We start from the raw sequence: 11,837 nt of genomic DNA, 5'->3' as shown, positions 1-11,837 counted from the left end.
CACTTTGGGGCTTTTGTAAGAGGATTTATTGATAAACCTGGGATTTGAGAGGAAGCTGCTGCATGGTTTACAGAACAAATTCAGCCCCTGGGGTGGAGCCAACAGCTGCACTGTAATTACTCACCTCAGGATTCCAAGCCTCTGACCTGCTCGTCCAGTCACGTTATTTGTATGGCTACCCATGGTAACTTCCATGATGTTGATGGTGGGGGCTCAGTGATTGTAATGGTATTGAATGTCAAGGGCAGATAGTTAGATTCTCTCTTGTTGGAGATGGTCATTGCCTGGCACTTGTGTGGTGCGAATGTTACTTGCCACTTATCATCCCAAGCCTGTGAGACTGAAATAGCTCAGTTGGGAGTGTGTTCGACTGAAGATCCCTGGTTCAATCTGGGGTTTTGGCAGTTCTCCTTTATTCTGCATCGCCCTTTGGTTTTGACTCTTGAGCTGCACAATTTACACTGAAATTATTTACCCAACTCTGAAGGTTGGATTGGAATAGAGAGTTATCAAGGATGGGAAATATTTACATTGTCAGCTTTAGCTTATTCTCTATCTCCTTGTGTCCTTTTCCCCAGTTTTTGAATCTTTCGGGGCCGGGTGAACATTTGATTTGCTGCATATGTCCCAAACTGAAGTCTTTTCCACATCTCTGGGCGGTCAGACTCGCTCTGTCTGTTTTTGCTGCTCGTGACCATTAACGAGAACAGGCCACGAGTTCAATGTTTATCAGCAAACGGAAGATAATTGGAAAGAATTCTGTGTTACTCCAGACCAGTGACAAAGATGCAATGGATGTTATTCAAAATAAATTCCCTTTGACATTTTATGTAAACTTGTTTGCATCTAAAAGTTGGATTTTAAGTGTTACAAAAATGTGTCAAATTAATGACTGACCATGTGACAGCGCACATGGGGATCAAATCCACAGCCTTGTTGTTATCAACACTGCGTCCTAACCAACTGAACTAAGCGGCCTATAGACAGAGCCAGGTCTGGGTTTGAGCCGCACGCTGCGCGGTTTGTGTTTTATTTCTCACACTGGGTGACAGAGCAACTGTACAAACAATGGACACATCACATCCCTGAAACATTGTTCTGATATAAAACAGTGTGAAATAAGAACTGAGCATGGAAATGGAACGGAACCAGAAATCAGGACTTTAATCAATTAAAGTTGATCTTGAAATTCTACCATGCACGAACATTCCAAGAGAACGAACTCTCTTCTGATATAAAATCCAGGAACTTGAGCTGCTGTAAAATATAACTGATCCTGACGTGATTTGAACACACAACCTTCTAATCTGGAGTCAGACGCGCTACCGTTGCGCCACAAGCTCACACATAAAGCAAAGTCTTCCATTCCTGGCAGATTTACTTCTTGTTTAGATTCAGTGATTGAAATTAATTCAATCCTCATCTGACCTCCACTCTGCAAAGGCCTGCCACCCGACCTGAACCCAACGGGACCCGACGACCTGTGTCGGGTCCGGGTCGTGTTGGGTCGCTCTTCCGGGTCTGGCTTTCGTGCTCGGGTCAGGTCGGGCCAGGTTCGGGTCGGGCTGGGTCCAGGTCGGGCTGAGTCCGTGTCGGACACACACAGTAAGTATTACATTTAACTCTGCTGGGAAGTTGATTTTAATAAGTGTCAAAAGTTGAAAAGCCAACCTAAGCTGGGAGTCCGGGTCATCAAGGAGGGAAACTCTGAGTCTGCTCAGTGAGCAAGTGAGCATCTCTATGACGTCATTGCGCTCATGCTGCAGCTTCCTGTCGATTCGAAATCGGGAGGTAGGTAAAGTGAACATTCCGGTGGTTGGGTAAGGCTCGGTTCGGTTTGGGCATTGGAATAAATGGAGATACTCGGGCCGGGTCGGGCTTGGGTCCAATGTGGTTCTGTCGGGTTCGGGTCGGGTATTTCTTCCTGACCTGAGCAGGCCTTTCCCGCTCTGTCAGTTCAGTGCCTTATTTAAACTATTACTTGGAGTTCTGTTTTACAGGGTCTCGGCTGTTTAAGTGTTTCACAGACCCACTACTCTGATTAATCAGACATTTTGCTGCTAACTGCTGCTGCTACAATTGAAATGTAAAAAAGAATTTCCAGTGACCTGCAACCAATGGACAAATACATTTCAGAAAGTTCAAGCTCATTCACCAATCCACAAATGTGTCTTTCTGCTTATATTTATAAACAACTCCTTCTCTCCACTATGGGAACTATACAATCACTACAGTTATTTGAAAGTTAGTATAAGATGTTCCAGTTCATCAATTTTAAAACTGCAGCAGGTATTTTCCAGAAAACTTATCTGTTGGAACCTCAGTCCCATTTAGATTGAAAGTGGACAACTAATGTATTCACTTGTTCATTGTGGACAGGTGTCTGACTTAGAATAAATCTCATTAACTTTCAATGAGGTGGCAGTATTTCTGTGCTCCCATTTTACACAGTCTGTCCTGTTCATGCACCATGTTTTTATTCTCCTCTCCCATTCTCCACAGGATACAGATTACAAGCATCATCAATCTAGCTGTTGAAAAGCATTGGAAGAATCTGGTCACACAGGTATTGAAACATTCATTATCTTCCATTTTGCAAGTTGGTTGCTTTAAACACAGTACAATGTGCAATGATCTTGAAAAGAGATTCTCTTCAATATCCAATACAAATTGAATTACAAACCTGACAGACAAACACAGGAGAACAAGTGACTAGTGAACACAAACCTCATGGTGCTCATTTTCAGATTTATTGCAGTCACTTACAAAACAAGTGAAAGAATATTACAGTGAAATGATTTGGAAAGTAGGTGTGACTTTTGTTGGTGCCTTTCTTTGCTCTGTTGGTGAAACTTTCTTGCACCTGACTCCTGTTCATGTCTCTGTTTCCTCTATTGAATGAGGAAGGAGGTATTTGATCAGAAATCAACTGGATTGTGTACCATTGAGAGGGAATTTCTGCACCATCAGGGCTGGAAACAGGAGTGAGTGAAAGACAATGTGTGGAGTTTGATTTTGTACAGAGAGAGAGCAAATCTAACAGGACTGTGAGATATTGGCCTGGATTTTGCAGCCCAATAGTGGTGAACTCTGAGACTTTCACTGCTATTGAGGGTCTGAACAGCACTGCCACTGCCAGTACATGCACACACCAACACCAGCATCTGGAAGTTGTGGTGGTGAGAAATGTGCTTAGAAGGAGCCTCTGATCATAATCGCACCAGCCCACTCTTTAAAGTGACAGGGACCTGTAGTTCAGCAATTTGGGCTCATTGCCCACAACGTACCCTGATTTTTACCTGGGTTGGATTAGAGCCGGTACCAACAGGCTCAGGGGTGCTCGGGAAGGACTTTTCTGTTGACACAACAGCTCCACTATTACAGGAAGACACCGGCAGCAGCAGGGGTCAACTTTCAGAGGGAGTTCAGACATTTTAAATGTTGTATTTTGTTTCTTAATTGTATGTAACTTTTTAGCATCGCCTTATCAGAGTTCTTAAATTTACATCTGACTTTTTATGAACAAGATTGAAGTGCTTTTAAAAGATCTCTAAATATATATGACTTTTTATCGAGATTTATCTGGCTTCTTTGTAAAGACTCGAGTAAGATTGAAATGACTTTTAAAAACTACGTCTTCTCCTTTAAAATCCTGCTTACATGTAGATGACATTGGAAGACTATCTTTCTACGTTTTTGCCTCTATGGAAATTTGGGCAGGATGGTCACTTTCAGCTCAGATCCTGACTGTGCATCCAGATGTGCAATGATGGAAATGTAGCTTCTTTTAGTAAATGACATTTCCATCACATCAGGTCATGGCCTGTTGGGAATGGAGTGGTGTGAAACATTTCCAGACCATGTCCAACACGTTTCGACTCAGTGTGAAAATCCACCACGGAAAGACTGGAACATACAATCATTTGATCACATCATGATTAACATCACTCAGACACCTGAACCATTTGGTCACTGACGAAGTCATGATGACTTCGAATTTCTCATGAAATGATAACTGAACTAACTGACTGGAAGAATTGCTTTAACTCCACGTGATCAGAGAGGCACAGCCTCAGACCGACTTGGCAGATGAATATTGATTGAATAATTTCTGTGTGAGGAATGTTCCAGCATCATAAACCAGGGGAACGTGCTGACTGAGCTGTGTCTTCATCTCTTCTGGGCAGTCGGACCATTCACCCTTCATTCTGCTCTGATTCACTTTCCCAAAGCGGATCTACAGATTCGCAAATCTGGAGACGGGGTTTTCTTATTTTGTTCCTTTTGATTTTTCTTGCTCCTGAATGATAATATATTCTAAACCTCGGATCAACCCTCCCCTTTGCGTCGTGTTATAGTCTTGGTTGAAAGAGACACAAAATGGCACAAACACTCTGAAACATACAACACGGTCACACTTTCCTTCAGTGAGATTAATGTTGAGCTGTTTCCCAGGTTAAATGCAACTGCAAACACATTGCTCTCAAAGAAATTGTAGGGGATTGAGTTGCCGTTGTAATATTAGCACTGGACATCTGTACGAGCAGGAACAGCCATTTCAAACTCACATCCTTCACAAAGGCAACCACTGAGCTGTTTTCTTTTGTGAATGAAATTCATAAGAAAAGTTAAAGTTCACAAGAAAATGGATGTAAATGATTGATAGCTAAACTTTTGAAGCAAGGATATGAATCCAAGATTTTCTGATGAGAAGACAAACACTCGAACCAATTAAGCTACTGAGCCAGATCACAAGTGCTGTGACAACTAAGGGCAGAGGAGGGCACTCTTTGTTCTCATCCCACTTCTCCACAGGTCACAACATCTATGTGAACTTTTCCACATACTGATACAGTCAATCATATACTCTATTTTTCCCAGAATAGAAGACACTGACCAGGTTTCTTTAATGAACAACAAAATTATCCATTTATTGTCGAACAAGTTTTAACTAGTCATGAAGTAAAGCATAAACACACAGGTGGAAATTTTAAAAGTTCCTTTTTCACCTTTACCAACTTTTAAAGTCCTTTTTTTATCTTCGAGCCACATGCACACACACACACACACACCGGATAGCTGAAAAAATAAAAGGGATTTTTTTTTTTAAATTCAGCACTCTGTTACAGACAAAAACAACCTCTTGGGCTGTTTATTTGCTCATTTTTGAAGAAATCATCAGATGAGATATGTTGCTCCAAAACTGGAATACAGTCTAACTTCCGAGTATACGTAGACAGGTCACTAGGGTATTTTAGAACAGTTCTTTTCAGAAGGCATTGAGAATTAATTTTAGCAGGCCTTCTTCAAAGACATGCGACAAAATGAATTAACTCAGTGGACTTCTCAGGGTCTTTTAAAGATTTTCTGGAAAACAAACTGGGTTGTGGTCTTCTCTCCTTCCTGGACGATTCTTCAGGCTAACTTTATCAGCTGCTCACTCCAGCAGGTAAAACACACTGACTGCGACAACCAAAGGTTGTGAGTTTTCTGCCGTCTGAGTTTTGCGCTGCTGCTGCCAAGCTTGTCCAATCAAGGGGCATGACTGACGTCTCTGTCCACATTTCTCCCTGTTACCAGGGTTTCTGTTCCATACTTAACTTGAATCATGTGACAACCAGTAAACATAGTTGCCAAATTGGTTCTTTTGGTGCCCTCTTGAAAAAGAACTGGTCCTACACTTATTCAGTTTGATTATGACTTCTTCAAAAAATATTTTAACAAAAGAAACAGAATCCCTTCCATAACATCATGTACTTTCCCTGAGCTACAGGTTATTGCAAGTCTCTCTGGCAGTGTTTATTTTAGGTGATTTTGTACTCAGGTTCTTTTGGAATCCATGTGTTTGCAGATCTTTGTGAGTGAGAGATGTGGTAATATGTTTAAAAGATTTCCCTGTAAATTATTCATATCTCCATCTTTCCCCGAACTTTGTACAAACACATTAATATGGGAGTCACACACATCAGGCCGTCAAACCTGTCCGCTAAACATTGAAAGGTGACAGTGTTTATTGTGACGGGGTTCCATTTATGAAGACACATCTTGATGATTCTCACATGTAAAAATTTGTATATTATTTTCATGACATAATGACATAAATAAACACTTCCTTGCACTTGCCACGCTTGTTGAACATTTTCTCTGCTGATGCCCCCTGAATATATTAGAGAACATGGTGACGAGGTTGAGATAAAAGTCTGTAAATATAGGCAGCAAACAGCAGCAGGGACTGCAGTGAACAAGATTTACGTGACATATTTGTGCTTATATTGGTGGGTGAAATAAGATACTAAACACACAAAATCCTACATTTGGGCTCGCGTAAAGGATTGCTCTGTCTGTGGAGATAGCATCAAAGAATGCTCAGGAATTTTGTCCTCTGCCAGTGATCGTAACACACTTCAGGGGAACTTAAAAAAATGGTAAAATGGGCTTTCACATAACAGATGAAATTTTACAATTTGGAAGGAAGAATGCCACATAAATGAAAGGTTACAATTCTAAACTGGGTGCAGGAGCAGAGAGACAACGTACACCAATGTCAGAAGGATTGAAAAGGTTGATTAGAGCAAACAGGACACTTGGCTTTATTAATAGAGGCATAGAGTAAAAGAATATAAGTTATGCTAAACCTTTATAAAATACTGGGAATGAATGGCCTCTTCCTGTACCTCCACAGAAAGCTTCCATTCCTGGTTTACACACACTCGTCAGGATCACTCTCCACAGATCCTGCCACTCCAGGCTCGGACACCCACTTCAGGATCACTCTCCACAGATCCCGCCTCTCCAGGCTCGGACACCCACTTCAGGATCACTCTCCACAGATCCCGCCATTCCAGGTTCGGACACCCACTTCAGGATCACTCTCCAAAGATCCCAGCACTACGGGCTTGGAGACCCTCTTCAGAGATCCTAAATCTCCAGACACGGACATCCTTTGAGGACCACTCTCCACAGATTCTGCCCTCCAGGCTCAGACACCCTCTTCAGAATCACTCTCCATACATCCCGCCGATCCACGCACGGATATCTCCCTCAGGATCAGATCAAAGAATGTTGCTTGTCACTTATCAGCTCAAGCCTGAATGTTGTTCAGGTCTTGCTGCTTGCAGGCACAGACTGCTTCAGTATCTGAGGAATTGTGAATCAACAGCGAACATTCCCACTTCTTACTTATGTTGAAGAGAAAGCCATCAATGAAACAGCTGAGGATGTTTGGGCCTAGGACACTGCCCTGAGAAACTAGGTATCCAGTCATGAATGGTGGTCGACAATTAAATAACGAACCAGATGAGGAGGCTCCAAAAACATCCCTATCCTCAATGTTGGTGGAGCCGAGCACGTCATTGCAAAAGATAAAGCTGAAGCATTTGAAACCATCTTCAGTCAGAAATTGCTCAGTGGATGATTCAACTTGGCCTCTTGAGTTCCCCAGCATCACAGCTTCCAGTTTTCATCCAATTTGCTTCACTCCACATAATGGCAAGAAACAGCTGCAGGCACTCGAAACAGCAAAGACTATGGGCCCGAACATCATTCCGGCTCTAGTACTGAAGACTTGTGCTCCAGAACTCGCCAAGCTGTTCCAGTGGAGCGACAACACAGTCATCTACTTGCTGCCCCATCAGTCTACTATCAATCATCAGCAAAGCGATGGAAGATGTCACCAACAGTGCTATCAAGCACCACACACTTAGCAATAATCTGATCATCGATGCACAATTTAGGTTCTGCCAGGGTCTCTCAGCTCCAGGAAATAATTTGGCAGATAGAGGAGAATGTGGGAAAATGTGAGGTTATCCACTTTGGTAGCAAGAATAGAAAAGGAAAATATTATTTAAATTGTGAGAAATTACAGAATGCTGCGGTGCAGAAGGATCTGGGTGTCCTCGTGCATGAATCACAAAAAGTTACCATGCATGTACAGCAAATAATTAGGAAGGCAAATGGAATGTTACCCTTCATTGCAAGGGGGATGGAGTATAAAAGTAGAGAAGTCTTGCTACAAATGTACATGGTGCTGGTGAAACCACACCTAGAGTACTGTGTACAGTTTTGGTCTCCTTATTTAAGGAGGGATATACTTGCATTGGAGGCAGTTGAGAGAAGGTTCATTGGATTGATTCCTGTGATGAAGGTGTTGTCTTATGAGGAAAGTTGAGCAGGTTGGACTGATACTCATTGGAGTTGAGAAAAATGAAAGGTGAACGTATTGAGACATATAAGATTCTGAGGGGGCTTGACAGGGTAGATGCTGAGAGGATGTTTCCTCTCGTGGTGGAATCTAGAACGAGGGGACATAGTTTCAGATTTAGGGGCTTTTCATTTAAGAAGAAATTTCTTCTCTCAGAGGGTCATTAATCTTTGGAATTCTTTACCGCAGAGAGCAGTGGAGGCTGGGTCATTGAATGTCTTCAAGATTTTTATCTACAAGAGAGCCAAGGGTTATGTGGGCAGGCAAGAAAGTGGGGTTGAGGTCATGATCAGGTCAGCCATGATCCTATTGAATGGCGGAGCAAGCTCGAGGGGCCAAATGGCCGACTCCTGCTACTAGTACTTCTGATCTTATGTTCGTATGATCTCATTGCAGCTTGGTCCAAACAGAGACGTAAGAGTGGAATTCCAGAGGAGAGGTGAGTGTGATTGCCCTTGAATGAGTGTGGCATCAAGGATCCCCAGCAAAATTGAAGTCACTGGGAATCAGGGGGAAAACTCTCCACTTGTTGAAGTCATACCTCGCACAAAGCAAGATGGTTGTGGTTAGTGGAGGCCAATCATCTCAGCCCAGGACATTGCCTCAGGAGTTTCTCAGGGTAGTGTCCTGGACCCAAACATCCCAGCTGTTTCATTGACGACTTTCTCTTCAACATAAGTCAGAAGTGGGAATGTTAGATGATGATTCACAACTCTTCAGATACTGAAGCAGTCTGTGCCTGCAAGCAGCAAGACCTGAACAACATTCAGGCTTGAGCTGATAAGTGACAAGCAACCTTCTGGCCACACAAGTGCCAAGCAGTGAACATCTCCAATGAGAGAGAAAAAAAATCTACCTTTTTATATTCAGAGGCATTATCATCGTTAAATCCCCCACCATCAACATCTTGACCAGAAACGTAACTAGACCAGTCACATCTATGCTGTGGCTATAAGCGCAGGTCAGAGATTACGAATTCTGCAGCAAGTATCTCACCTCCTGACACCCCAAATCCTGTCCACCATCTACAAGGCACAAGTCAGGAGTGTGATGGAATACATCCCACTCAACAACACTCAAGAAGCTCAACACCATCCAGGACAAAGCAGCGCACTTGATCGGTACCTAACCCGCCACCTTAAACATTCAATCCCTCCACAACCAGTACACAGTGGCTGCAGTGTGTACCATCTCCATATGCACTGCAGCAACAAGCCAAGTATCCTTCAACGGCACCTTCCAAACTCGTGACCACTACCACCTCGAAGGACAAGGGCAGCAGATGCATGGGAACTGACTACCTGCAGGTTCCCCTCCAAGTCACTCACCATCCTGACTTGGAATGATATCGCCATTTCTTCACTGTTGTTGGGTCACAATCCTGGAACTCCCTCCCCAATAGCACTGTGGGTGTTCCTGCACCATATGGACTGCATCAGTTCAAGAAGGCAGCTCTCCACCACCTTCTCAACGGCAAGAGGAATGGGTAATAAATGCTCGCCTTATCAGCGATACTCACACCCTAGAATGAATAAAAACCAAATCACTCTCCACAGATTCCCCACAATCTGGGCTTGGACATTTACTTCAGGAGCACAGAGCTTTATATCACTGCAACATGAGTTCCAATCTTCATATTCTGTTCACTTTTCACATTATTTTCTACCAGTCCACGAGCTTTTAATAATTCAGAATTCAGGTCTCTGCTCCTCTGCCGTTTCTAACATCTCACCTCTTACAAAAAAACACTCTGATCTATCGTAGGTACTAAATGACCCCTCATTTTAAACTCCATCTGCCAAAGCATTGCTCACTCACTTAATCTATCAAGAAGATTTGAAAATAAATTTCTTGCCAAACGATAATTTTCTGCATCTGCTCCCTCGCCATTTGCTTTTCCCATTTGTCTTTCACTTGGTGCAAATCGAGATGGATGGAAGGAGGGGAGGAAAAATCCTGCTCCGTTTCGTGATCCCTATTTGATCTTCATTCCAGTGTAGTTTGCGTGAAGAATTCCAATTGTCTGTCTCAATTTTAAGAAAGTGTAACCAATTCTGGAATCACTGTCTGGACATGGACAAGAACAGGTTTCGAGGCTGACTTGACACATCAACTCCCCCAACAGAAACAATACACTAAACAGTTCATAAACTAACGAGAAGGATGGGATTTGAACCCATGTGTGCACAGCACAATGGATTAACAGTCCACATCCTTGACCTCTCGGCCACCTTGTCAGTTGGTTAGACATAGCTGTCACCTTCAGCACAGTTTCTGGCTGTGCAGCTAGCTGTGTAATGATGGAAAAAGACCTTCTGGAAGTAAATGAAGTTGGGAATGGAGTGGTGTGAAACATTTCCAGACCATGTCCAACTCGTTTCTACTCAGTGTGAAAACCCACCACGGAAAGACTAGAACATACAATCATTTCATCACATCATGATTAACATCACTCAGACACCTGAACCATTAGGTCACTGAGGAAGTCATGATGACCGAATTTCTCATGAAATTACAACTGAACTAACTGACTGGAAGAATTGCTTTAACTCCACGTGATCAGCGAGGCACAGCCTCAGGCCGACTTGTCGGGTGGTGTAAACAGATATCACTGCTTCTGATCTTCACCAGAACAGATAGTGAGATGTAACATTGATCATCAAACAGATTGTGAGAGAATACAACAGAATAAAACACATGGAGAGACACTGTGGAATAACAAATAGATTTGATTGGAATGTTGAAATTTTGATTGGAATGGATAAAACACCAGAAACAACAGATTAAAGTGGGATTCTCATCATTATATTGATCTGGGACAGAAAAGAGAAACTGATGGAAAGAAGAGAAGAAGGAAGAAAAGAAAGGATGGAACTGTTCAATTTTTTCAGTTTTTTCACTCGCCCATCAAAGCTGATAAAAAAAGTTGCAAATAACAGAGAATTTCACCAAAAAGGGAGATTAAATGTTGCTGAAACCTTGGATCGAAGGATGCCCCAACAGATCACTTGTTTAACTGTCTCCTCACTGGGGGATTTCAATCAGTGAGCAATATTATTCTCTACTTTTTTTGTTAATTGGTCCCAGAACTGTCACTTGGAATTAATATCTGTGTTCCGACTCCTGAATAATAAAATTGTGAGTTTCTCGATATTTTCTGGACACATTTCCTGCTGAAAGAACTAAGAACTCTTTCTAATTTGCACAATATTCTATACACACTCATCAAGCCTGCTAAGCTAGCATCCTTGGTGCTGCTCTCTCTTCTCCCAAACTTCATCTCATGTGACTGTTTCATCATCACTCTGACAGTGAGAGGGGTTGATCCCACTATCTTCAGCATTAACCCTTTACATCCTTATACCACACTGTCTGCCCAAAAAAAATGGGTGGAGGGAACTTCCTTCATTTATCAAAACACCAACAGCAGCACAGTGGCGCAATGGTTAGCACCGCAGCCTCACAGCTCCAGCGACCAAGATTCAGTTCTGGGTACTGCCTGTGTGGAGTTTGCAAGTTCTCCCTGTGTCTGTGTGGGTTTCCGACGGGTGCTCTGGTTTCCTCCCACCTCCAGAAGACTTGCAGGTTGGTAGGTAAATTGGCCATTGTACATTGTCCCGAGTGCAGGTACGTAGTA

General features: G+C 42.7%; 1 non-coding gene across 1 annotated transcript; it reads right to left on the bottom strand.

Annotated features, from left to right (window-relative positions):
- Positions 1–1,271: 1,271 nt before the first annotated feature.
- trnaw-cca (transfer RNA tryptophan (anticodon CCA)) lies at positions 1,272–1,343 on the bottom strand. Its single transcript has one exon. It is a non-coding gene; the product is annotated as a tRNA-Trp (tRNA).
- Between the last annotated feature and the right edge of the window lie 10,494 nt (positions 1,344–11,837).

The sequence above is a fragment of the Heterodontus francisci genome, unplaced genomic scaffold (assembly GCF_036365525.1).
Source record: "Heterodontus francisci isolate sHetFra1 unplaced genomic scaffold, sHetFra1.hap1 HAP1_SCAFFOLD_121, whole genome shotgun sequence".
NCBI classification, from domain to species: Eukaryota; Metazoa; Chordata; class Chondrichthyes; order Heterodontiformes; family Heterodontidae; genus Heterodontus; species Heterodontus francisci.
This window is presented reverse-complemented; position numbering and strand designations above follow the sequence as displayed.